Source organism: Scyliorhinus canicula, chromosome 9, assembly GCF_902713615.1.
Source record: "Scyliorhinus canicula chromosome 9, sScyCan1.1, whole genome shotgun sequence".
In the NCBI taxonomy this organism is placed as follows: Eukaryota; Metazoa; Chordata; class Chondrichthyes; order Carcharhiniformes; family Scyliorhinidae; genus Scyliorhinus; species Scyliorhinus canicula.
Genome location: NC_052154.1, coordinates 178,313,254 through 178,340,315, shown reverse-complemented (window position 1 = coordinate 178,340,315; position 27,062 = coordinate 178,313,254). Strand labels below are relative to the sequence as shown.

Sequence of the window (27,062 nt, the reverse complement as noted above, 5' to 3'; positions counted from 1 at the left end):
TCAATCAATGTAATGAAAACAGAATATCTGGTGAATGTTGTTCTGAACCCAGTTGGTGTTAATTTTGGACAAGTGAGATCCCAGAATGTATCCTGGCTTGATAGACCTGAATGTTATTTTGAAACTGTGGAGCTAAGATACTGAACAAATTCACAGGAGTCTGATGATGAACTTTAGTACCAAGAATAAAACATCCACTCCACAAGAAAAATGTTACACCAGGTAAAAAGGTTGGAAAGATCTCAAAGGAAACATAAGAACATAATTCAAGTATTCCTTCAACCCCAGGAACATGCAAATTTGGAAAGATAAAACAATTTACAATATCCAACTTGTACTCTAATATTGAGGGTAAATTTGTGGTACATGTGATTTGACATGCGGACTGTGGTCAGACGTGCCACAGTCCAAGGTAGATGACAGATGCTTCCAAAACATATCCCATGGATTCCTCAAAATTGACGACATCAAAGAGAGGTAAGTGGAGAGAAATCACACACTTGAGTGTATGAAGTGCACTTAGTGCACTTCCATCTCTTTGATGTGGCAATATTTGCAAATATTGGGGTTTCATCACTTAGGCCACAGAAGCATGAAGGAGGTGAATGGATGAAAGCTGTGGATGGTTTTTACAAGCTGTCAATCACAGACCTTTCCACAAAAGCTATGAATGGCTTCCAGTTAGTGGATCCGTGGGAATCAGATGCAGGCACACCTGTTCTCCTTCGAGGAATGGACATGTAGATTTGCAAAGTACGCATTGCAGCAACAATGCCCCTGCCTGGACTGTTCCCTTGCTTCTAGATAGCGGTCCCTTTTCTAGGGTGCTGGAGTGGGAGGGGGTCTGTGTGTGTGTGTGTGTGTGTGTGGGGGGGGGGGTGGTTCTTTTGAGTGGGTCCCTTTAGGAAAGGGGTCCCTGTAGGGGGTCCCCCTATTACAAGGGTCCCTGGGAGTGTCCCCTGTACTTGGCGATTGGTGGGCACCCAGGCAATCTGGGGTTTGCTGTTGGGGGATGTGTTTGTGGGGGGGGGGGGGGGTATTGGGCCTCGGCTCGGCTCAAATGGTCTCTATCCATCGTGGCCCTGGCATGGTGGACTGTGCAGGGGGTCACTTGCACGCCCAAGTCCAGGGGACCCCCTAGGGACCCCTTGGGCCATTGCGAGGTCCACCACACCAGGGCTACGATTGTAGAAACCGTAAGTGGAATGCACCCATGTGATTCCCTGGCGGCAGGGACCAGATAATCTTGTGAAGGCGGAGCATAGGTCACCGAGCCGCTAAATAAATGCAAATGAGCCATTTACATGCTCCTGCTGCCGTGCAGCATGGAACCTGTTCATGCCAGTGGGGGGGTCGTAGCATCGTGGGCACCAACCCCGATTTTGCCCCGATGCCCGATTCTCCGTTCCATCAGGGAACACATTCCAGACGTCCCGGGCTGGAGCATCCAGCCTGAAGTGTCAACCTGTTGAAGCTGCAGTCCAGGATTACTTGTGTGTCAAACAGCACAAGCAGCAAGTAATAGACAGAGCTAAGCGGTCTCACAACCAACAGATCAAATCTAAACTCGGCATACCTGCCACATCCAGCCGTCAATGGTGGCAGACAATTAAATAACTCACTGGTGCATGAGGCTCCACAAATACCCCCATCCTCAATGGTGGGGGAGCGCAGCACATCAGTGCACAAGATAAGGCTGAAAAATTCGAAACATTGTTCAGATGGAAGTTCGATGTGGATGATCCATCTTGGTCTCCTCTTGAGGCTCCCAACACTGTTGGTGCCAGTCTTCAGCCAATTCGATTCACCCCACGTGATATCAAGAAATGGCTGAAGTAACTGGACACTGCAGAGGCTATGGGCCCTGACAACATTCCAGAAATAGTTTTGAAGGCTTGTGCTCCACAAGTAGCCGTGCCCCTTTCCAAGCTGTTCCAGTACAGCTACAATACAGTAATCTGCCTGGCACTGTGTCAAATTGTCCATAAAAGCAGGAGAATGCCAACCCAGCCAGTTAGTACCAAATCTGTCTATTCCCAATCATCAGTAAAGTAATGGAACATGCTGCCAGCAGTTTGATCAAGCAGCACTTGCTCAGCCATAACCTATTTATTAATGCTTAGTTTGGGTTCTGTCACAGCTACTCAGCTCCTGACCTCACTGAAGCCTCATTCCAAACATGGGCAGAAGTGCTGAACTCAAGACTTGACATCAAGGCAGCATTTGTGTCTGGCATCAAGTAGCCTCTGCAACACTGGAGCCAATGGTAATCAGGGGGAAACAGTCCATTGGTTGGAGCCATACCTTGCAGTGTGATTGTTGGAGGTCAATCACCTCATTGGGCAGCACGGTAGCATTGTGGATAGCACAATTGCTTCACAGCTCCAGGGTCCCAGGTTCGATTCCGGCTTGGGTCACTGTTTGTGCGGAGTCTGCACATCCTCCCCGTGTGTGCGTGGGTTTCCTCCGGGTGCTCCGGTTTCCTCCCACAGTCCAAAGATGTGCAGGTTAGGTGGATTGGCCATGCTAAATTGCCCCTTAGTGATCAAAATTGCCCTTAGTGGTCAAAATTGCCCTTAGTGTTGGGTGGGGTTACTGGGTTATGGGGATAGGGTGGAGGTGTTGACCTGGGGATGTTTGCTGGTGACTACACAATATTCAGCACCATTTGTGACCCCTCAGATACAGAAGCAGTCCATTTCCATATGCAGCAAGCACTGGACAATGTTCAGGCTTGGGCTAATAAATGGTAAAATAGAATTCATGCCACACAAGTGCCAAGCAATGCCAAACACAACAAAAGAAAACCCAAACATCTTCCATTGGCATTCTCTGAACATTCCAGTGTTAAAATCCTCAGGGTTACCATTGACCAGAAACTGAACTGGACCCGCCACATGAATACTGTGGCTATAAGAGCAGGTCAGCGGCTGGGAAGTCTGCAGAGAATAACGCACCTCCAGACTCCCTGAAACCTGTCAACTATCTACATGGCAGGAGTGTGATGGAATAAACCTCACTTGCCTTGATGAGTACAGCTCCAACAACACTCCAGAAACTCAACACCATCCTACACAAAGCAATCCACTTGATTGGCACCCATTCACCACTTTCACCACTTATTTACTCCCCCCCCACCATTAATGCACAGTGGCCGCAGTGTGTTTCAGCTACAAAATGCAACACAGCAACTCATCAAGGCGTCTCCAACAGCACCTTCCAAACCAACAGCCTATACCACCTAGAAGGACAAGGGCAGCGGATGCACAGGAACCCATTCAGCCCACCATGTCTGCACCGGAATCACTGTGGGAGTGCACCAGCTGGAGTTTCCCCTTCAAGTTACTCACCTTCCTGACTGGGAAATACATCGCCGTTCCTTCACTGTCACTGGGTCAAAATCCTGGAGCTCCCTGCCGCATCACATTCTGGGTGTACCTACACCACATATTCTGCAGCGATTCAAGAAGGCAGCTCCCCACCACCTGCTCCAAAGCAATTAGGAATAGGCAATAAATGCTGACCTATCCAGCGATGCCCACATCCTGGGAAAGAATAAACAAAAACTCACACATGTGCACACACATGCATGCATGTGCACACACAAACACACACACACATTCATATGCATGCACATACACTTGCACACATACATAAACCTGGACATACATATGCACACACACATGTATAAATGTATACACATATGCACATACGTACTTATGTGCACACACACACATATGCAAACACATGCACACACATGCACATACATATGCACACACACACACCAACACTCACTCACATTCACAAACACACCCAATACTGGCAGCAGATGTTTGTTGTGTCAATCTCAGCAGCAGGTCTATTCCAAGGGACGACATATGGCATGTTTTCTGCTCCAGAAGTGAGTCACAGAACGTTTGAGCTCATCGTAGTGGCAGTGTCATTCTCAGTTTGCTTTTTGCTGAACTCTGAGCTGGTTTATGGCGGAAGAACCAAATGTGTATGACAACCTTTCCCACCTCTGCTCTCCTCTACTATTTAGCCCTATTTTACATTTTTGGGTCAAGATTCCAGGATTCAAAAACAAAAAAGTCACCCTCCATATCCTTTTTTTTAAAGCTAAAAATGGACTAAAATAGAAGTTAAGCAGCGTATTCCGAGGACTATGCTTCAAAAACGTGAGGAATTTATTGTCCGACCCTGTAGTAAACGGTGTCAGAGCACTTTAGGAGATTGTTCCCTCAGTGCCATACCACAAGAGTGCTGCAATCCAAGGCCCCCTGGAGTTTCATTGAAACATACAAGATTGTGAGGGAGCTTGACAGGGTAGACACAGAGAGATTGTTTATGCTGGTCGGCGAATTTAAACACAGTGGCACATTCTCAGGGTAAGGGGCCAATCATTTTAGACACAGATAAGGGTGAATTACTTCACTCCAAAGGTTGTGAATCTTTGGTACCCCCGACCCCAGTGGGCTTTGAACGCTCCATTGTTGAATAAATTGCAGGCTGGGATAGACAGATTCTTGGGCTCTCGGGGAATGAAGGAATATGGGGAACGGGTGGAAGAGTGAATTTGAAGCCAAAGATCATCCATGATAATACTTACGGTGCACAGGCCCGACATGCTGTGTGATCTTCTGCTGCTACTCTCTCTTGTACTCTTGTGTGCAAACAGAGGGAAGGGACAGACATATTGGGCATTATGAAAGGGGCACTTTTCCCGGTGGCTACTTTCCCATGCCTGCACCCACCCTCACTGTAATTGTCCCAGTGCTGAGGTAGTATTAGGAGGACCATCTTCCCTTTGGCCAACTGAAGCCTTTCAATCACCAATTAAGGGGTTCCACCCACCACTGTTAGGAACTTACATGTGGCGAGGGGCGAACCCGGCACTAATTTCACTGGGTGAACCCAGTGCTGGACAGGACAGGGGGAGTCGGGAGGCAGTTTACCCCCATTTCAAATTCACTGCACCCAACAAAGGCCAACGCTGCCAGGGTGTCAGGCTGGCATTGCCAACATGGCCGTGTTGCCAGGTTAGCAGTACCAAGGGTCGGGCACGAGGGGGCCTCGTCCAGAAAAGCGGGGGGGGGGGGAGGTGTGTGGTTCGAGGGTCCCAGAAAAGTTGGGTGGGGGGGGGGGGAGGTGAAGGGTCCTGAAAGCCAGGGGGCAAAGGGCTGAAAGGGGGATCTAGAGATCGGGGAAACCTTCCAAAATTGCGGCCCAATCTGCGAGGAGCAGCTCCTGATGGCAAAATCGGCTCACCAGTGCAAGATGGCTGCCGAAGCGCTGACTCAACGGGGAGAAACTCCCCGAGGCCGAAAGAATTCGAGAGACATCCCACCAAATGCGCCAGAAAGCAAACATTCACTGTTTGTCTCCGAATTGTGCCCCAAGTCCTGGGCGTTCAGGACCAGCTATGTGTTGGGGTCACAGGGCTCGAAGGGGAGGCGAGGCCCAGAGGAGTGGGTGAGGGGCCAGTTTTTTTTAAAGTTCTAACTGAACAAGATTCCTCTTGCACTATGAGTAACTTTGACATGGGCTGTATTAAGCATTTTGATCAAATTTATGGGCATGATCTTACCAAAAAGCAACAAAGACCCTGTGCGAGCACGTTTAGCCATTCTTTCCCGGCACTCGCAGTGCCAAGAAACATATGGCTATTCAACACAACTCGTTTTGAATAAGGGGCCTAAATGGGGTTGCATGACTGATGCCACACATAGCCCCGTTTTTCACAATGGGGATCTCTCTCGCTGTGTAGCGAGAGATCGGGACGTCATCTTTAAATGCCGTCCCGATCTCCGAGGTCGCGAAAAGAATCCACCGACAGTAATACCATGCAAACGGCATGGGCAGAAGGTGAAATCTTGGGGGTGGGGTACAGGGAGCCTCCGTGCATACAGGGAACCCCCTTAATCAGGTGTGTCCCGTTTTTTCCTGCCTTTTGTTCATGATGTCCTTTGAAAAGGGCCTGCCCGCCCCTGGCCAACTGCCCATGCCATGTATTTACATTACCCCCTGCCACCTAGCACATTATGGGTGTGAACTTGGGCGTGGGCAGGAACAGCTAACCAGCCTATTTTTCATGTCTCAACCCCCTCCACCCCCACCAAAGAGACAAGTAAATTAAATTGTCTGCGGATCTTTCCTCTTTTATGTTTGAATCCGTACCCGTGAGATTTGACATTTGCAAATATGAGCTAAAATCTAACTTGCTCTGTTATGAATTTTAAATACTTAAACCACATTCTCCCTGATCCTTCTCTTCAGCAGCCTGAACACTTGCAGGCTTTCCAGCTACATCTGAACATTTCCACAATGTTTGCTGTTTGTTACTGTTCTGTGATTCAGTCTTATCCCTTGTGTCCAAGAGGCAGTGGTGTACATTGGGCCATGGTTCAATGGGACTTTGTAATCCTGTTACCTTGCATCACTTGACCTTGTTCATACCAGGGTTTTCACAATAAATGTCAGCCTGATCAAAAAAATATATTGGAACCATAGTGAACGTGAATCAGCATCTGCGGAGAGAATAGACAGTTTAAGTAACAGATATTTACCTCAAATATTAGCTTCACTGATGCTGACTGGCCTGCTGAGACGTTCCTGAATTTTATATTTATTTCATATTTCTGGTCCGGTCAGTGATGCAGGGGGATCATTGCAGCCAAATTTGATGCTCTCCTTATCTCATATTTGTGTCGAGGTAAACCTTGCTGTTGCTGCTGCACGTAGCTACTCGGATCCTGAGATCATCTGTCATGGTATGTCCCACCAGTCTGTCTCGCACCATCGTCACTAATCGGCTGTAGCTCACCTTCAACCACTCTGTGACGAACCTCATCCAACTACACCTCGGTCGACCCCTCTTTCTGCTGTGTCCATTTGGTGCAATACAGGAAATCTGCGTTGCTGTTCAACTCTGAATAAATGGCCAAAATACTGACAGTGATTATAAAAATAGGAGCAAGAGTAGGCCATTTGGCCTTTTGAACCTGTTTCAGCAATCTATTACGATCCAGGACCAAACCCCAACTAGTGGCTAGGATACTGGACAGAAACCCCAATATTTTATTTTAATTTTGTAAGACTATGAGGAAAGGATATTTCGCTGCAGCAGTGATTTCATGCAAAATAGGGATATGGTATATTAAAAACAAGCTTTATTACTAACACAGTATTAAAATATCTTTAACATCACACAAGAAAAAAGCTTACAATTACTCCTTAAACAATGCTAATCAATACAGAGACACAATAACACTTAACTGCTATCTTTATTCCCACTCAAACAACAGAACCATCTCAGCTCTCAATCCACTTTTAAATACTATTAGCAGACCCAGGCATACTTGCTTAGGAGATGTTTATTGAGACTATTTTAAGAGATACATCTGAATCCTGTCAGAACAGTGAAGGATCCCGAGCTGAAATCTTCCGAAACTGTCAACATGGTTTGATTTCCTGGAAATAACTGCCTCTTTTTCCTGCAAAATGCCCGGTGATCTAACTCCTCCCATTAATTGCATTATCTTACCAAGCTGAGACACAATGGCCACGATTCAACAATTTAGTTACGTCCAGCATGGATCTGGGCATGACGGGTGAATAGCGGGAGAGGACAAAATCGGAATGCGCGGGTGAGAACCATTTCGCGATTCACCCTGACTGCTCCCAATGGAAAGATCTGAATCCGGCCCGAAAATAGCAGGAATATCACTAACCATAATTTACATTCATTTCAATCTAATTAATGATATTGAAATCAAATGCAACAGCCTCCCGGGAATTACTCAACACCCAGCCGGAATTCACTCGGATGTCGTTTCGTATTCCTTTTCAAAAATTTGAAGCTGGCCCAATGGCTATTGAGGGGAAGTTAAGAGGTGATTAGCCATTTCCATTTTCCATCATACAGCTCCAGGGCATTGGAGGTACTTCCCAGTGATCGGGGGTGTGGGGGGGGGGGGGGGGGTGCTGCATCACGGAGTTGGGGTTGTTCAGGGGGTTGGAATGTTCCATGTCGGGGGTCACCCCTGGGCCGGTGGCTTCGCGTCTATAGGGCCTTCCAGACATCTTTAAATATTGTGGATGATGGAGATCCATAACAGGGTTAACCACAGCTGCAGCCTGTCAGTCCCAGTAGAATATTCCAGGACAGAGCCCTGCTACAGCTTCTCCTATGAAAGTCAATTTCACCCCCTTTGACTGTGAGCAGCCTCTAGCTTCACAGTTGCAGGCTATTTCAAATGAGCAATTAGCCGTGTTGGTTGTGAGCGCACCTCACGCTCCTGAATTCTCAAGTGCCTCCTCAAAGGGACCTGTGCCATGTCTCAGAGGATAACTAATGCAGTGCATATCCAGCAACCTTTGATTCCTAAACAATGTGCCTGAACACTCAGAACATCAGAACACAGAGGCAGCTGCCAGCAATCAGAAGAGCAGGGATCTTCTCACAACCAATGAGTAAGTGTACAGATGAGTGCAGGGCAGCTGAGCACGAAGTTGCTAATGTTCCCAGCAGAGGTCTGGGGTCTAGGGTCCAGGGGCTCCCGATGTGGCCGGGGGTGTGTGTGTAGAGAAAGGTATTTCAGCTCAGCTTTCTCACTGAATAGCACTCCGAGGGAAAGCGGGAAGTCGTGGTAAGGGTGGGGGGCATTGCAGGATTTAAGGGTCCCGGGATGGATGCCCTAACTCATTGTCAGTCTCTCTCCTTCCCCAAATCCTCCCAGATAAAACTATTTTTGCTGGTGTAGATCCACGGATGCTGCCTTCACTGTGCTTGTGGATGCCAAGGTGGGAAGTTGCCGTAAAATGCAGCAATGCCAACAGAGGCTGGAGGCGGCACGTCATGTGTAGGGGAGGGGGCACCACACACCCTGAAGACCCAGCCACCCAACAAGCTGAGAGGGAGCCAGAAGGGGAGGCCCGAGGTGCACTGGTGTTGTTGGTCCTTCCATGAACTGACGGACAGCATATGCCACAGAAGACTCTGACTCAACAGAGATCCAGTGTTGGACATGAGCAATGTCCTCACAGACACTGAAGACCCTGTGGAGGAGGAGGACACCCGCTCCCGGTGGCCGTGAAGGTCACTGCAGCCCTAAGCATCTATGGCACTGGGTAATTCCAGGGCTCAAGCAGGGACCTGGGTGGCATTTCCCATCTTCAGCCCACCGGTGCATCCGGGAACTGATGGATGTTCCCTATGCCTGGGAATCAGACTGAAGTATCTTCAAGCTGGACCAGCCCCAGCAAGATAGCCATGCAGCAGGATTTGCCACCATCGGCAGAATGCTCCAGGTACAGGGTCAATTGATGGCATGCATGTCGCCTTGCAAGCACCAGCGCATCAGGTTCCCGCGCTGCCTTTCGGGCGCAATGTGGTGGTAGATGTTGTCCCCTAGTTGACTTGATTTGCGTCTCACGGCTGCAATTGAACACGCTCTAGGCCAGGGTGTCAAGACAATAATAAGGGCTAACATATAGGATATATTTTCCTGCTGCCTCAGGAATCGGTGTGGGCCAGACAGAATATTTGACGGACCATGGAAAGGATTGTTGACCGGGAATATCCAGTGTCGGAGTGGGCGGGACCGGAAAATCTGACCAAGTTAATCATTTGCTTTCCCAGTCGCTTGATGAACCTGCATGCTCCTTTCTGTAATTTGTGTACAAGAACACCCAAGTCCTTCTAAATACCAAAGGTTCCCCACTAGTTCAAAATATTCTACTTTTCCTGCCTATGTGGGTAATTTGCTCGACATCATGTTGTATTTCATCTGCCACTTTCCCGCCTCCTCAGTTAATCAGTCTACATCACTTTGCAACCCCTGCATCTTCCTCACCCTTACTGTCTCAACTAACTTTGTATCAGCAGAAACGTGGATACAATACACTCAAATCTTTTAATCTACTGTGGGCTGCATGGTAGCACAAGTGGATAGCACTATGGCTTCACAGTGCCAGGGTGCCAGGTTCAATTCCCCATTGGATTACTGTCTGTGCGGTGTCTGCACGTTCTTCCCATGTCTGCGTGGGTTTCCTCCGGCCAGGTGTGGTTGCCGCTGTCGTGAAACGGTTGTGAACGGCAGGCCGCTCGGCCCATCCGGGTCGGAGAATCGCCATTCGCCGTGAAAAACGGCGGGCGGCGATTCTTCCGAGCCGGTGGGGGGTGGGGCGAGAATCGCGGGGGGCGCCAGGGGGTGAATGAATTTTGTCGGGGGGCCCTCCCACGATTCTCCTACGCCGCGTGGGGAGCGGAGATTCGCGCCCGTTTTGCCATTTTATCTAGGGATCTTCAAATATATTTTTTAAATTTCATCTTCTCGTATCTCTTTTAATGACAAAAATGAAACACTCCTCCCTGATCATTTTCTTCTGGCAGTAACTCCTGCTAACAATCAATTGATCTTGTTACCTAAGTTCTACTAACAAATTGCCTTAGTATTTGTGCAAGGCTATGTAATATAAATAATGATCCCAAGCAGCATTTATAGGATTTTAAATATGACAAATGTTTTGAAGTATTGGTTTTCTGTTGATGTCATTAAGCACTTAATCAAAATTAGGTTTGTTTGGCACCACAGTGATTAAACAGGAAAATGTGCTTTGTCTTCATTCATATCTTCTGGAAAGTTATTCCTTTCTGAGCAACAGATTTGAAACTAATTTTTTGCTGAATTCTGTACTTCTTCAGGTAAGTAATGCTGGGATTGGAAAATCCTCTTCAAGAATTACTAACAGGATGAGGATTAGATTTTGAGTGAAACCATCTGTGCTTGAATAATGTGCTTTGATGTCAACCTGTGAAAATCACTTGCTGCTGTACCTGTGTGATTTTTTCCAGTTCTCAGATCAGTTGTCCTTGGGGCTTATTTGAGTGGGACTGCCAATTTAATGACACAGCTAATGGACAAGTTAAGATACGGACTTATAACTACTCAGAACTAGATTGATATTATCCACTTTAAGTCACTGGGAGCCAAGAGCTGACTCTTGCTTCGCACTGAAAAGTACCTGAACTGTATACGGTGTGAGGATGGATGTTTCTTTTTTTCCAATATTTTTGAGGAATATTGTGTTATTCTGTAAAGAAGCTTGTATTTATGTGTGCAATGATTTAATTAAGCTGGGGAAAGGTGAATAAAGACAACTTGTCTGGGAGAGAGTTGAGAGACAAAAGGGGGAAAGGTACGAAAATGCATGCATTTGTAATAAGAGGCTATAACGAAGTGGAATTAAAGTAAATAGTTTGGGTTTTAGAAATTTGCAATTGGAGATCGACAGGGGCTTACCTTTTCAGCTGTTAAATTTTAAAGGTGTGTAAAACTTTTAGAACTTATAAAGGTTTCCTAAACAAACAAGGGAATGTTATTAAATATTATTTATTTATTTTTAAGTAAATTTAGACTACCCAATTCATTTTTTCCAATTAAGGGGCAATTTTAGTGTGGCCAATCCATCTAGCCTGCTCATCTTTGGGTTGTGGGGGCGAAACACACGCAAACACAGGGAGAATGTGCAAACTCCACACGGACAGTGATCCAGAGCCGGGATCGAGCCTGGGCCTCAGCACCATGAGGCAGCAGGGCTAACCCACTGCGCCACCGTGCTGCCCGTTATTAAATATTATTTGACTTTAAATGGGAGGCAAAAGGAAAATATTTTGGATAAGTTAAATTCAAAGATATGCTGAAGACAATGGAATTGAAGATGAAAGGCAAAAGAACGGTGTGAAAGGAAAGATATTAAGTTGTGTTGTGCTGGCTCTGTGGTGGAAGATGTCCTGGGGCCAGCTTTGTTGTGAAAGAAAGTAAAATCTGAAGCAGCCATGTAGAAACCAAGGAATAATTTGTTTCCAAAACCACCCTTGTTTCTTAGTTTTCTTGGATTTCCACAGTAGGCTGGAAGAGTTTTAGAAGTCGTGTGACATATCTTTATTCAAGTCACAACAGTTTTCCTTTGGATAATATTATTGGATGTTTCAGGTTAAAATATGTAGGTTATTGATGTCAAGCATGTGTTTACTTGTGTGTTCTGGCCAATTGGGCTCTTTTGGCGAGGTATTTAAAGACTGTTTTAACTGTGTAACTTTAATCTTGTGTGTGGATGTTTTCTTTTCCACTTGTTAATAAATCTTTTAATTTTAAAAATCCCAAATGTGTGAGGGGAGTTGTAGGCTTCTGGGCTCAGTAGGTTTCACCTTGTTTTCTGAATACATAATCAGTAAGGCGGGTTTCCCTCTGGGAATTTGATTCAACGCAATGAACACCAGCTGTGGTCATGACAAACAAAACATACAGCCTTCTGAATCAGAGGTGTAGGAGTGCTACCAACTGAGTCGAAATAATAAAGTTGATGGTGTTTTCAGCATCATTCAAATCCTGAATACAGGGAGACTTTGTAGATAGTTCAAAATGATGGGTGGGTCCCAGATTCAGAAGTCCTGCTCCATTTCCAACAGATCCCATTTTCACTGTCAGTGGAAATGGGGTGGGATGTGATTCATACTTCAGGAAAACCAAAGCTCAACTTCACCATTTCAACTCAGCACTGAGTTCAAACAGACCCCATCTGCGCTGTATCAAGGACCTCAACCCACAGTCGCGGGACGCAAACCTATGGAGGAGATGTAAATGCTTGTGAAGGGTAGATTAGGTGTGTGGAACTATGAAGCTGTCAAGTTTTTAGATTCGCAACCTTTTAAAAACTAAAAAAATGCATGTCTGGGTCAGTGCAGGTTGAAAACTCTCTGTTTTAGCAGTTACAATCATTTACTATTGAGATTATCCGAGGGCTATTATTATATATTTATTAATAGTTGACTGATTTCCACAACCTAAAGTTATCCCTGCAGGTGGGTTGTAAGTTCACAGTTTGATTAAAAACTAAAATAAATTGTTATAAGGTCTTTGATGGGGAATTACGAATGCAGGTATGTTTGTTCTGATAAGGGATTAAATGCTTGAATGATTTTTTCCGAAGTTTTCAACGTGCTTTCAAGAATGGTGATGTTTTATTTTTTAATTATACTCACAGCCAGAATAGAAATTTGGATCTTTATTTTGTTTCACATCAATACAGCTCCTGAGATTTAATTAGTACCTGGGTGATTTCTAAGCCTATTCAGATCAGATTTCATTCTGAATTCTTAATTTATTTCACTTGTGTCACCTCAGATCTGTAGCCAATTCAAGCTAACTCTCCCAGTCACTTTTTTCACCAATTGAAATAAAAATACCCCAATCCCTAGAGCGATATTAATATTCACGTTTGACCAATTTACACAAATTAATTCCTGATTTCTTATCAGTGGCAAGTTGGCTAAATGCAATGTCCAGGCCAAACCTGATGGGAAAACCTCAAAAACACTCATAATATTCTCTTATTCCTTTCTGTTTTGGCATTGGTTTTTGGAGTCAAATGTTTTAAAACTTAAAGTATGTGTAGTATTTTCAATGGGCAGAAAATCTGACTTTACGTTCTCTCATACAACTATGGATGAAGTTTCTGCTGTGGACTTAATTGGAAATTTGAGTTGCAGGTGTCCTTTGTATTGATTATCTCAACACTGCCCCCCCCCCACCCTAAAATCTGTTTTATGGTGTATCTGTCTATGGTTTATGTTTGCACTGAAACACATTTTGAAGAATTACAAACATGAACATTTTCTCTGCACTTTTTCTGTTGGCCAGTGATTAGCAGAAACCTGCATGCTGATTAATTCTGATAGGGGGGTATTACGATCTCGAACCAGACCCCAAAGTTTGCGAGGGACTGGAACAGAAACCTCAATATTGTATTTAATTTTTAAGGCTGTGAGGGAAGAATGCTACATTCCAGAAGTGACACCACGTACAAAGAAGGATATGTTATAGTAAAACAAACTTTATTGCTGACACAGTATTACTGTAACATTTAACAGCATACAAGGAAATAGTTTACAATTTTCCGTTAAACAATGTTTAATTGCTACCTTTTTATCTCCACTCAAGCAAAAACCATCTCAGGTCAAAATCCACGTTTAAATATAATGAGCAAACACAGGGGGTGGATTACTCTACATCCAGCAAAGCCGGAATCGCAAGGCGTAATCTGGTGTCGAATCATGCATCAGCCAAAAACTGAGTCTGGTGCCGTGGAATACCATGCTCCAATGCCTCGACAGTGGCATGAATGCATTGTACACCGCACATACAGTAAATGCCATTGACATATCATTAATGGGCCCGTACCGCTATCTGGTATTCTCTGGGGCTTTCGAGATGCTCTGTCGCACAAGCAGGATTTGCAGTAACCAGGGTGTGGGCCTTGAAGTTGGGGGTCCCCCCCCCCCCCCCAGGGCCAGGGCCGGGGTGGCCAGGCAAGGTCCGGGTATTACTAGGGTCTCTGTGGGGGGGTCTCCTTATTACAGGGGTCCATGCAGGGGTGGGTTGGGTCACCCCCATACTTGGAGGTGGGGGGTGTCATAATATACACATTGGTATATGATGGTGCAGGGATACACACTGACTGACACACTGCAAGACCAATCAACACACACAATACAGCAGCCAATCACCAGTTAGGGCACGGTCACTATAAAGCCAGAGGGCACTAGTTTTCCCGCTCATTCGGGATGCAGCCTCTGAGACAGACAGAGCCCGCAGTCAGTAGCACAAACATCTACCGTGTGCTAGCAGTATAGGCTGGTCAGGTTAGGCATAGGTCTTCAGTCAATCTAACATAGTGTCGACCCACCCTGCAAGTATCTTTAACAGCTCTTAGTTAAATAAAATAGAGTTGTACTATTACAAGTGTTGGTAGCCTGGCTATGTTACTGCTAAGGTAAACGCAGTCTCCACAGATCCAGAGTACCCAACACATCAGGGGGCACCCAGGAAATCTGGGGGTAAGTGGCTGCTGTGCGGTGGGAGAAGGCTGGGACCGATTTGCAATGCAGGGGTGGTGGCCATGCAGGGGACCTCAAGGTGGCGGCCCGATAGCAGGATTCCCTGGAAGTCACTCATATTCCACTCCATGCATAAATTTTCATGGTGTGGAATGTTGAATTGCATCCCGTTTTATGACCACAAGGGGATCGTAAAACTGATGCAATTCATAGTCATAGTCTCCCAAACGAAGAGTCCAGCCCAAGTGTCTAATTATCTACTCCCCAGGGAACCTTCTTTTCAAAACAAATTTCATTAGACTAGAATAAATCAGAAACATGAATCATGGTTTCTTTTTTTTTTTACAATGCTTTAATTGCACCTTTGCAGCCAAAGTATCTGCCTTTTAAACCAGGACTTTTAAAAAAACATGACCGCAGCAGTCATACACACACTAACCCAGGTTTTTAACCTTTACTGTGCCAAATACATATAATACAATATATCTGAAATTTCAACATTCATCTCATGGCTCATGTTGTGAATGGGGCATGCCTCCAAATTCATGATTTTTAAACCAGTGCAAAAATACGCAGAACCTCAATTTGTACCGCACGTAATTTCTGTTTGAAATTCTTTGATTTTCTGTGCCAGTTTGGTTTATTTCAGGTGAATTGTGTGTATATATAATGTAAGGCGCTGTATGCCTCACAAATACATGACAGATGTTCATAGAGTCAATTATTACCTTTCAGCTTGTGGGAGTGCATGAGGCTGCATCATGTGTAGTCATGCACATCTGTCACTTATTCTTGGATGATCTGTTATTCAGGAACATCTTGAAAATGTGCACTGCTAAAATGATATCCAGAACATATAATTCATATCCAAATGCTCAATATATAGAATTGGATTTGTCCAATTACAATCTAACTTTTAACTATAAAAAACAATTTTATTTTTGCTGGTAGAACATTGACAGCTTTTAGTTACTTAACTACAATCATTGAGAGGATGCTGGTGAACAAGTATGGAATATTTTAATCCAGTTGCTTAATTGAATGGCATGTGTGTTAAATGTTCTGCCCCTTCCCCATAACGTGCTCTAGACAGCTTCAAATCCTGTTTGCCCTGGCAAAGACTTCTATTAATAACTTCCATTCGCAAGGAAATCTGTCAGAAAAGACCAAAGGAGTATACGGTTAATTAACTTAACACTGCGGTACGTGGGATAACGGAGTCCAACCAGAAGGAACACCAGCCTTGGGGACATGGTTGCAGATGTCAATAATTGTCCTGAAATGACGCCAGAATTTAACATTTTTCCCAGATGGTCAGACATCTCAATTATATCACTTCCTTTGGCACTTTCAGATACAGAGACAAAAATGCAGTCCATGTATTGGAACACTCTCCCTATTGTTAACACCAATAGCACCTGGACCTCTTTAATCAGATGGAGCACAGAGCCATTCTGCTTGAATGTCAAAGAAGTGTGTAAAGAAACACGGCAATGCAAATGTTGGAGGGTCATCATTTTGACAGATTTATTGCAAGTGTCTACTCATGGGGTTGTGTACTTGTATTAATACTAGGGTTGGGGTGGGGTGGGTGGGGGCGGGGGTGGCAACCTGGTGGGAACGGGAATGAGATTTTAATTGACTTTGGCTTCATTTTTCTCTGCAGATTCTCATTTGTCCACGATTCTCCATCCCACACAACTTGCCCGGTGAATGAGAAACCAATGCAGTAAGTGAAGCCTACTTGTTGAAAGGCTGTGCGTTCTTGTGATATCTGAATTGTGCATTTTGTGATAGAATGCAATTTGGAAGAAGGAAAAAAAAAAATGACCTGGCTGGAAAATATGGCCTTGCATGGTGTGTTTTTTTATGTTTTGAAAAAAAAAAACTTTTGGGGTGGGGGTTAGTAGAGAAACGAGAGGACTAAAATCAAAATAACTGTACTCTGTTTAGCACTTAAAATATGTTGAACTCTGAAGTCATTTGAAGTTGACAATTTCAAGTTTTCTTCTCAATACCAAATTTTGTTCAATTTAAATTATATGAATCTGAGTGAGGGTTATCTCTTTCTGTGCGCTTTCTGCCGGTTTACATATTCTGTCTTAATTGTTCCGACCGTAGTGACAGATGTGGTGCCAAAAGTTGTTGCTGGAGCCAGTAATTAAGTTGAAAATATGTGCTTTTTGGCATTGGGTCTAGCTTTGCTGAAATGATCTAAAGTCTGATTAAAAATGCTAGCCTGGTGCAGTTAGCTTATACATTTTCCATTCTGGTTTGCAAAATGGAACTGGAAATGTCACCTAATATTCAGGATAACTTCATTTACTGGGATGAAGCCACCTCTGAATAAAATACTCCACTTTTTATATCCTGTCAGCTGCCACCTCAGATTTCTGAAAAGACGATGGCCGCAATTTAATTTTTTTTAATGTTAATCTTAAAAGAGGACACTCCTGAGTGTGAGGAAGGTTGAACCTTGGAATAAGAGGATTGCAAAGATCCAAACCAAAACGCTTTCATCTGACTATTACATTCACATACCCATGGAATGGTTTTCAAAAAGTGCAACTGATAGAGCAGCTAAAGTGACATCAAAGTGGGCAGCACGGTAGCATGGTGGTTAGCATAAATGCTTCACAGCTCCAGGGTCCCAGGTTCGATTCCCGGCTGGGTCACTGTCTGTGTGGAGTCTGCACGTCCTCCCCGTGTGTGCGTGGGTTTCCTCCGGGTGCTCCGGTTTCCTCCCACAGTCCAAAGATGTGCGGGTTAGGTGGATTGGCCATGCTAAATTGCCCGTAGTGTCCTAAAAAGTAAGGTTAAGGGGGGGGTTGTTGGGTTACGGGTATAGGGTGGTACGTGGGTTTGAGTGGGGTGATCATTGCTCGGCACAACACGAGGGCCGAAGGGCCTGTTCTGTGCTGTACTGTTCTATGTTCTATGTTCTAAAACTTTTTAACTTTCCTAACCTTACCTCTGCATCTTGGTGCGGCCCTGACATCCACAGCAGGGGTGGAGGCAGCCTGCTGACTGCTACATCCTGATCCCTGTGATGACCTGGCCGGGCGTTCTCTGGTGGCCTGAGACCTGGACAGGCCCAGACTCATAAGGGTCTCCTGCCCAGGGGCAGAAGTATCTTCAGCAGCTTACGCTGCTTGAGTTGGCAGGGGCACAGGCAGAGGGGACTCTGAGCGGCTTCAAACCCTTGGACTGTTGTGAGGGGAGTCCTCCAGGGTGTTGAGCTGGCACTTATCCTGACTGTGGGAGCCAGAGGACGGCGATATGACTGCTGCAGGAAGTGGGGCACCTGGAGGGAGGACAAGGTGCCTCGTCCGCTACATCCTGATAGTGCCCAACAGAGTGCGTGGCCATGAAGTTCATGGCCGAGCACAAGTCCATTAGGACTTGCTGGACCATGGTATCCACTTTCATTGGCAACCTTCCCATGCTGGCCTTGAGATGCTCACATGTCAGAACACGTAGGGACTCCTCCAACATACTCTTAACTCTGAGAAGTGACTGCTGTAGCTCTGCCTCTCTTTGCATTGTGCGCATTGAGCTGACAGTTGCTTCCAGAGGTTCATCACCTGACAAGGCCAGAGAAGATGACTGGTCTCCAGCAGCCCTCGGACTGCCAGTGACCTGGGCTGTCTCTACCTCCGACGGCCGGTGAGGTGTTCTCGAGAAAGTGATCCCCAATCTAATCTTGAACTATGACCCACTGAGGTCTGTAACTCTGGACTGGTGATCATTGTGACAGTTCATCCTGAGCCCCCTCATCCTCAGACCAGCTGTGGATGCTCAGAGAGCTCTTGGGCTGTCTAGCTGATCACAATATTTTGGCATCTGAAAAATGGCCAGTTTTAGTGGGTGAGCTGAAGCTAATTCCGAGAACATTCCACTCTGTCCTGGTCCACCCACATTAACGCTATGACCAAGAAAGCACAACAGTGCCTATACTTTCTCAGAAAACTAAGGAAATTCAGCATGTCCATATTGACTCATACCAACTTTTGCAGATGGACCATAGTGGGTGGTACGGTAGCACAGTGGTTAGCACTGTTGCTTCACAGCACCAAGGATCCGGATTCGATTCCCGGCTTGGGTTACTGTCTGTGTGGATTCTGCACATTCTCCCTGTGTCTGCGTGGGTTTCCTCTGGGTGCTCCAGTTTCCTCCCGCAGTCCAAGTTAGATGAATTGGATATTCTAAATTTTCCCTCCGTGTACCCAAACAAGCGCTGTAGTGTGGCGACTAGAGGATTTTCACAGTACCTTCATTCCAATATAATTTAAGCCTACTTGTGACAATAATAAAAATAATGATTATTGTTATTATTAGAAAGCATCCTATCTAGCAGCATCACAGCCTGATGTGGCAACTGCATGTCCCAAGACCATAAGGAACTACAGAGAATCGTGAACACAGCCCAGTCCATCATACGAACCCACCTCCCATCCATTGACTCTGTCTACACCTCCCGTTGCCTGAGGAAAGCGGGCAGCATAATCAACAACCCCTCCCACCCGGGTTATTCACTGATGTCATGCGTTTCCAGATATTGATCGACTTTTTTCTTGATCATGCTTAAGGACTGAGCTTCCACAGCCCTCTGGTGCAGAGAATTCAAATGATTCACTACCCTCTGGGTGAAGAGATTCATTCTCATCTCAGTCTTAAATGTCCTTCCCCTTATTCTGAGACTGACTGTGTCGATGGTGCCAGGGGAAACATCCCATCGATATCCACCCTGTCATGCCCGGTAAGAACATTGGAAGGTTCGAGTAGACCAATTCTCCTTCTTCAAAATGCTACAAACTTTACACTGGAATTTATCTCCCCTTTAAGAAGTTCAGGTTAGCTTTTTTAGGAGCATTTCCAAGGCCTGGGTATTGAGCTAGCTTTTACGTGGGGTTCCTCTCTCTTCATTACAGCTCAACTGAACACACAGATTTGCTGACACACGCCATCCTGGTTAAGATGGCTTTATTATTCCAAGCTTGGTCCATGAACATGGGAGAGAGGTCTGGATAAATGCCAAAATCAATCTGTCTGACACTGGTACAAACACACCAATTGTAGAGTGTTTTCAGATGGACTTGATCCTCAGAGCTGTCAATTTTATATTGTTTGGTAAAATTTACTTTCAGTAAAATGATGACTTGTGATCAGCTTGTGATTTAACCCCATGCTGCCAACTGTTGTTTACCAGGATCTTGTGTCCATTCTAAAGTTATTTTTCTGACATTCCCATCCTACGTATCACAGTCAGTTCTTGTCCACCTCGTTGTTCATCCAGGGGCAGGATGACAAAGTTGATTTCCTCTTCACACCATGGATTGTCTAAGGCAGGATATTGGGGGCACTGAGAAGAGCTGTTTACTGAGTTGACCGTGATATTGCTGACCACACTACTCATGTTTATTCCTGCATGTCTGAAAAACATGGGCAAGTTAGCGAGCTTCAATCCCATCATGCATTATGGCCACTGTCTGTAGCATGTGTTTGAATGATTATCACTGCTATGTCCTAAAAATACATGCTTAACGGTTAATAATGATTACTGGATATACTTTCTATGATTAGACTCAATCCTTAATAAAGTAACTGATGTAGAACTAGTCTAGTCTTACCCTAGCTATTCAGTTTTAAGGGGTCTCATTTCATGCCAACCCCCTTCAGCTTTAATTTGTACTCTCCTCACATGAACCTGGGCCCCTCCCGCTGAGCTTGCAGTAAGTCAGTGGTTGAAGCTGGGCTGCACGCACCACCCTTGTTCAGGCCTATGGCAATTGTACGCTGCAGACCTTGAACCCACAAACCGGTGGTATCGAACTTTGAGCTGTATGTCTCTCATCGGGCCAAATAAGTATCATTTTGCTCAAATATGTAATTGAATTCAGCAAAATGTTTTAATTTTTTCTTCTTCTAATACTTAGACTATCAATGAACTATTAAATATCAATCGCCTTGAATCATGTACCACCACAGGGAGTTGTCTATTTATCCTCTGCCCTGAATTGTGCCTCAGACGAAATCTGCGATAAATTATACAGCAAATGATCAATGCAAATGAACTATATTACTTATCCTTTCAGCCTTTATTGTAGCACTGCTGGGCCACAGCACTAACTGTAATTAGGTTTGCATTTTAATTCTTCCTCAGGCAAACTATAATAAGAACACCGGTATTGCAATAAATGTATCCATCCTGCAAGAGCGGAGGTGATGTAATCTGTGAGCTCTGGAATTTTAAAACATTTTTTCCCCGAACTAACATGTTTAGTTTGGTGTTTGCTGCCTGTTCCGGGGACATCTTTTGCACACTGAGCTGATGTCGCCTGTCATTTTCACCATTGTGAAACTTTTTTTTTGAAGTGTCTTTTTTGGACTTTTTACATTTGGTATTTCACAACACTTTACATAACCTCGCCGAAAAGAGGATGAAAAAGAAAAAAAAAAACGAGCAATAAATAAAGGAGATAAAAAGACGGGCAGAAGTCAGTACAGATATGCACATACAATTGTTTTCCCTTCTGCGGTGGTCATGAACCCCATTGGTCGCATACCTTTGTTGCAACTCCTAGTTTGGCCTGGGCACGTATTTACAGATGTCTATCGACAGTTTTGGTACCTGTCATGCTATGTACATTGACTGGGATGTAAAGAGTTAACTAATTAATGGTAATGCTTCTGTCTACTAGAGAGAATCACAGAACAGTCATATATATAATCATGTGGCTTCTGGGATTCTGGGTAGTAGAAGGTGGTGAGGCAGAGGAGCAGTTGTGAATTTGAGAGTTCTGAGTTTAGAGATAGCAGAGTTAAATATAGTAACCTTGTACTTTTGGAATACTTATGAATCTTATTTAGTAGCGTTAATACGTTTGTTTTGCTCGTTAACCAAGATTGGTGTTCTTCGTTCGACATTACACATCCAAGCCATCCAGGTAAAACAAAGCAGAGAACCCTTGTCCCTCTTGTTTTCTTTGCGTGTCCTCCCTCCCCAACTCCAGGTGCTTCCCTTCCCCCTCCACCCCTCACACCCCCTTTCGTTCCTTATCCCGTGATGAATCTTGGTCCTCTACCAATTGTTCTAACTTTGTTGACCTTTTTGCAATGCAGTCTACCAATTCCTTTGCAAGAGGTCAATAGTTTGTTGTGCTGATCGACAGCTATTTTCATACATGATGAATTCTGAAGTATCGAGTCATTTCAGGCCAGGAAGATACAGCATAAATAGTTTTAACTGGGATTCATAGTCAGGGTATTTTGCACAGACGGAATAATGACATAATCTGTCTTGACTCATGTAAGAAACCTGGCTCCTGATCTGCAGGTGATTTTCAGCAGATCTCTTTGTATTTGACAAATGCAAACCTGCACTTAACAGCAGCAGCCATGGGCAAGAGGTGGAAGGTTTAGTGCATAAATCCAGACAAGAAGCACAATGATGCCGTGTCATGTAAGAAGCTTGCCTGCTGCCCCACCACCAATAAAGTTCTTGAGCAGTACAATTGGCCTGAGCTGATGTCCTGGTCACAAACTGGGCAACAGGTTTGGAAGGTGCTATCGAAGGAGCCATGGTGAGTTGCTGCAGCAATTTATGGTGGTGGACTGAGCGCTTTGCTCTGAATGGTGTTGAGCTTCTTAAGTGGTGTTGGAGCTGCACCAAGTGGCGAGTGTTCCATCACACTCCTGACCTGAGGGGCTGGTTTAGCACAGTGGGCTCAACGATGTAGAACAATGCCAGCAGCGCGGGTTCAATTCCCGTACCAGTCTCCCCGAACAGGTGCTGAAATGAGGCGACTAGGGGCATTTCACAGTAACTTCATTGAAGCCTACTTGTGGCAATAAGCGATTATTATTACCTGTGGCTTACAGACAGTACATAGACTTTGGCGAGTCAAATGGTTCCAGGGATGAAGGATTAGGTTACACTGGAGAATTTGGGGTTATTCTCCGTGCAGCAAAGAAGGCAAAGGGGGAGATCTGACAGAGGCGTACAAGGTTATGACAGGGTTAGATAAGTGAGGCGAAGAAAATCTGTTCCCATCAGTCACATGGTGATGCCACAAGGACCAAGGGACACTGATTTGTGGGGCGGGATTCTCCGACCCCCCGCTGGTTCGGAGAATCGCCGGGGGATGTCGTGAATCCTGCCCCCGCCAGCTGCCGAATTCTCCGGCGCCGGAGATTTGGCGGGGGCGGGAATCCCGCCTTTTTTGCCGGGTCCCGCCAGCGTAAATCAAGGTAGGTCCCCACCGGTGGAACCCTTCGGCCCCGGCCGGTGCGGCACCAAAGGCCTTCCACGCCGGCCGACGGGGCGCAAACCACTCCCGCGCCGTCCTAGCCCCTGAAGGTGTGGAGGATTCCGCACCTTTGAGGCAGCCCGATGCCAGAGTTGTTCCCGTCACTCCACTGCGCCTTTTCTGCCCGCCCGCCAATTCCCGGAGAATCCCGCCCAAGGTCTTGGAAAAGACATGCAGAGGAAATGTGAGCAATAACATTTTTGAACGAAATGTGGTAACGCTGCACATGAGTGTGTAGAAAGCTGTGAACACTGAATACAACAGAAATATGGGATAGACTCTTGAGGAAACTAAACTCGCAGGGCTAAATGGGGGGAATGTGTTTGGCTGTTTGGCTTGCTCTGAAGGCAGGTGACATTCTGTGCAGGTCTCTTTCTGTGTAACAACTTTATGGGCTTGATTGTCTTGGTCCAGTTGCGGTGGACTCAGATACACAATGTGGGCATGGCTGCTGGAAAATAGTAGGGAGCAATGAGGGACTGTTCCCTGATGCAGTCCCACCTCCCATGGTATTTTCTAACTGGATGAAGGCGAGCAGCCACTTCCACTAATTAAAGGTACATAGAATCTCGACAGTGCAGAAGGAGATCAGTCACCCCATCGACTCTGCACTGACCCTCTGAAGGAGAACCCTACCTAAGCCCATCACCCGCCCTAACCCTCTAACCCCGTAACCCACCTGGCCTTTTGGACACTATGGGCAATTTTGCATGGACAATCCACCTAACATGCATATCTTTGGATTGTGGGAGGAAACCGGAGCACCCAGAGGAAACCCACGTAGGCATGGGGAGAACGTGCAGACTCCGCACAGATAAGGCCGGAATTTAACCCGAGTCCCTGACGCTGTGAGGCAACAGTGCTAACCACTCTGTCACCGTGCAGTGAGTGATAGTTCCCTGCTGGTTGGTTCCATCATTTAATTTTTAATTAATTGATGCCCAGTTAAAATGGTTTTCCAAATTTGCCAGCACCTTGCCAGTGGTCAAGTACCCCTCCCCCATCATGCGGGGAAGCCACTAGGATCATGGAGGCAGCCTCTCTGCAGCAGTCCAGGGGGCATGGGCATCAGAGCTAGAGATTCCCTGTCCCACAGATGGAGCAATAGGCAGGACCAGCAACTCCTGTGACCCCAACAAATTCGCCATGAGAATCAATGTGGCCTTCTACAACTTTTCCTATCTGGTTCTGCAGAGTCCTCCTCTCCCAGTGAGGCTGACAAGACTTTAGAGCTACCAGCCCCCTGAATAGGAGCGCATACTGTCAGGATGATTCAGGAGCCCATTATAATTGGAGGGCGGGACCCGACCGCCTTAAGCAGCAGTTCAAAAGTCCAGGATTCAAGTAGTGGTCAGTGCTGGGACTGCAGACAATCTCGAAGAAGAAGTACATGGACTTCAAAGTAAGCCTGGTGCCTTGGATGGGCCTCCCTGGCAGACTCCATTGATGGGAGGAGGGAGGGGTTTTAACAGGGAGGTGTTGGAGGGACCAGATTTGAACAGCTGGTATTAGAAGGGTGAGATGCAAACTTGGGTGGGGGTTCCTCCAATGGACAATGAGGCCGCCCCCACCCTCAAAAAAAATAAACAAGGTATCCACCTCCTGGCCAAAAGCAGCCTACACAGTGAAAACTACCAGGCTAGCCATCTTGCCTCCGCTTTCCCTTGCTGTACTTAAAATGGTGACAGAGACAAAATGAGGCCCTTAAGTGGCAGATGGAGAATAATGTGAGCGGGAAGAATAGAAAAGCAGCATATTATTCAAATGGAGTGGGATGGCAGAACTCAGTGGTCCAGCGTGATCTGGGTGTCATGGTACATGGATCACATCCAGTTGGTATGCAGGTACAGCAGGTGATGAGGAAGGCTAATGGAATGTTGCCATTTATTGCAAGGGGGAATGGAATATAAAAGTAGTTACGTTTTATTGCAGCTGTACAGGACCTTGGTGAGACCACATCTGGAATACTGTCAGCACGTTTGATGTCCTTATTTGAAAAAATATATATAACCGCATCTGAAACAATTCAGAGAAGGTTCACTCAACTCAATCCTGGGCTGAAGGAATTATCTTAGAAGAAAAGGCTGAGCAGGTATTCGACCCATACTCATTGGAGTTCAGAAGAATGAAAGGTGAGCTTATTGAAACACATAAGATCTTGAGGGGTCTCTATGTTATAGGTACAGGGAGTGTGTTTCCTCCTATGTGGGAGACGAGGGTGGTATTTTCCAACCCCGTCCACCCCCACAGTGCGTTTTCTAGGCTGAATCAGCTTGCCATTGGTCGCTGGAGGGGTCTTCTGGACCCGCTGATGTCTCTGCCATCTTTCATGGCTCACCTGTCCTGCTGCCAGGGCACCCTCCGTGGGGCCACCTTTGATGGGACTCGAAGACCCTGCCGGCAGGAAAGGCTGTCAATGTGAAATCCCACGCCAGAACTAGGGGACACAGTTAAGAATAAGAGTTTGCCCTTTCAAGATGTAAGTGAGGAGAAGTTTTTTTTTCTCAGAGGGTCGTTAATCTGTCGAATTCTCTTCCCCAGGGCGCAGTGGAGGCTGGGTCACTGAATTTATTCAAGGCGAGTTAGGTTTGTTTTGATAAATAAGGGAGCCGAAGATTATGGGGGGAACATGCAGGAAAGTGAAGCTGAAACCCTTGAGATATGGGCAGCACGGTAGCACAAGTGGATAGCACTGTGGCTTCACAACGCCTGGGTCCCAGGTTCGATTCCCCGCTTGGTCACTGTCTGTGCGGAGTCTGCACGGTGTCCCCATGTCTGCGGGGGTTCCTCCGGGTGCTCCGGTTTCCTCCCATAGTCCAAAGACGTGCAGGTTAGGTGGATTGGCCATGATCAATTGCCCTTAGTGACCAAACAAAAAAGATTAGGAGTGGTTATTGGGTTACGGGGATAGGGTGGAAGTGAGGGTTTAAGTGGGTCGGTGCAGACTCAATGGGCCAAATGGCCTCTTTCTGCATTGTATGTCCTATATTATTGAGCAGCAGAGCTGGCTCTAAGGGCCCGATGTTCGATGTTCCTATTAATTAGCCGGTTCATGTCCTCAATAGGCCGAAGGGCCTTCAAATATGCCGATGCAAGGAGGGCCATAAAATCCAGGGCATGTCTCTGAGCATGAGCCTGGTAGCATGGTGATTATGTGACAAAGAATCAGACCAGATTACGGTGTGATAGTGAAGTGAGATTTGAGAAGATGCATAAATGAACGTTCCGCCATCCCGGTTGTTTCCAGTAGCACCTGCGACTGGAGGAGTAACCCAGAGGCCCGGGCAAATCATCTGAAGGCAAGAGTTCAAATCCCACCATGACAGCTGGCAAATTTAAAATCAATTAATTAATTAAATCTGGAATGAGAAGCTAGTTTCAGTAACAGAGCTTGAAATTGCTGGATTGCTGTTTTAAAAAAAAACCATCTGCTTCACTGATGTCTTTTAGGGGAAGGAAATGCGACTCCAGACCAACAGCAATATGGTTGACTCTTCACTGCCCTCTGAAATGGCTGAGCAAGCCACTCAGTTGTGTTCCAGACGATGGATCGGCAGTACCTTTTCAAGGGCAATTAGGGATGCGCAATAAATGGCAGGGGCACCTAGATTCTGTGAATTATTTTCTGAACAGAAGATATTTAACAAACGTTACAACAGTAGGTAGGGATGCCAGAAGAAAAGTTTAATTTTATTCGTTTATTATCCGAAATAATTTGGGGGCACATTTTAAATTCATGTTTTCCACGTTCCTCGTGGACACTTTTATGTTAATAATGCCAAGGGGATAACAGAATTACACATTTCCAATGTTGCGTTTACAAACTAATTAAAAGACTGACATGTTTCCCTTAA

General features: G+C 45.7%; 1 protein-coding gene across 3 annotated transcripts in view; it reads left to right on the top strand.

Annotated features, from left to right (window-relative positions):
* The window catches only part of LOC119971929 (leucine-rich repeat-containing protein 4C-like), a 1,202,445-nt gene that overhangs the window by 810,948 nt on the left and 364,435 nt on the right, over nucleotides 1-27,062 (top strand). For all 3 annotated transcript variants that reach the window (XM_038808271.1, XM_038808269.1, XM_038808270.1), the window contains one exon: nucleotides 16,566-16,628. The gene's annotated coding sequence lies outside the window, so the exon portion shown is untranslated. The remainder of the gene's footprint in view (nucleotides 1-16,565; nucleotides 16,629-27,062) is intronic.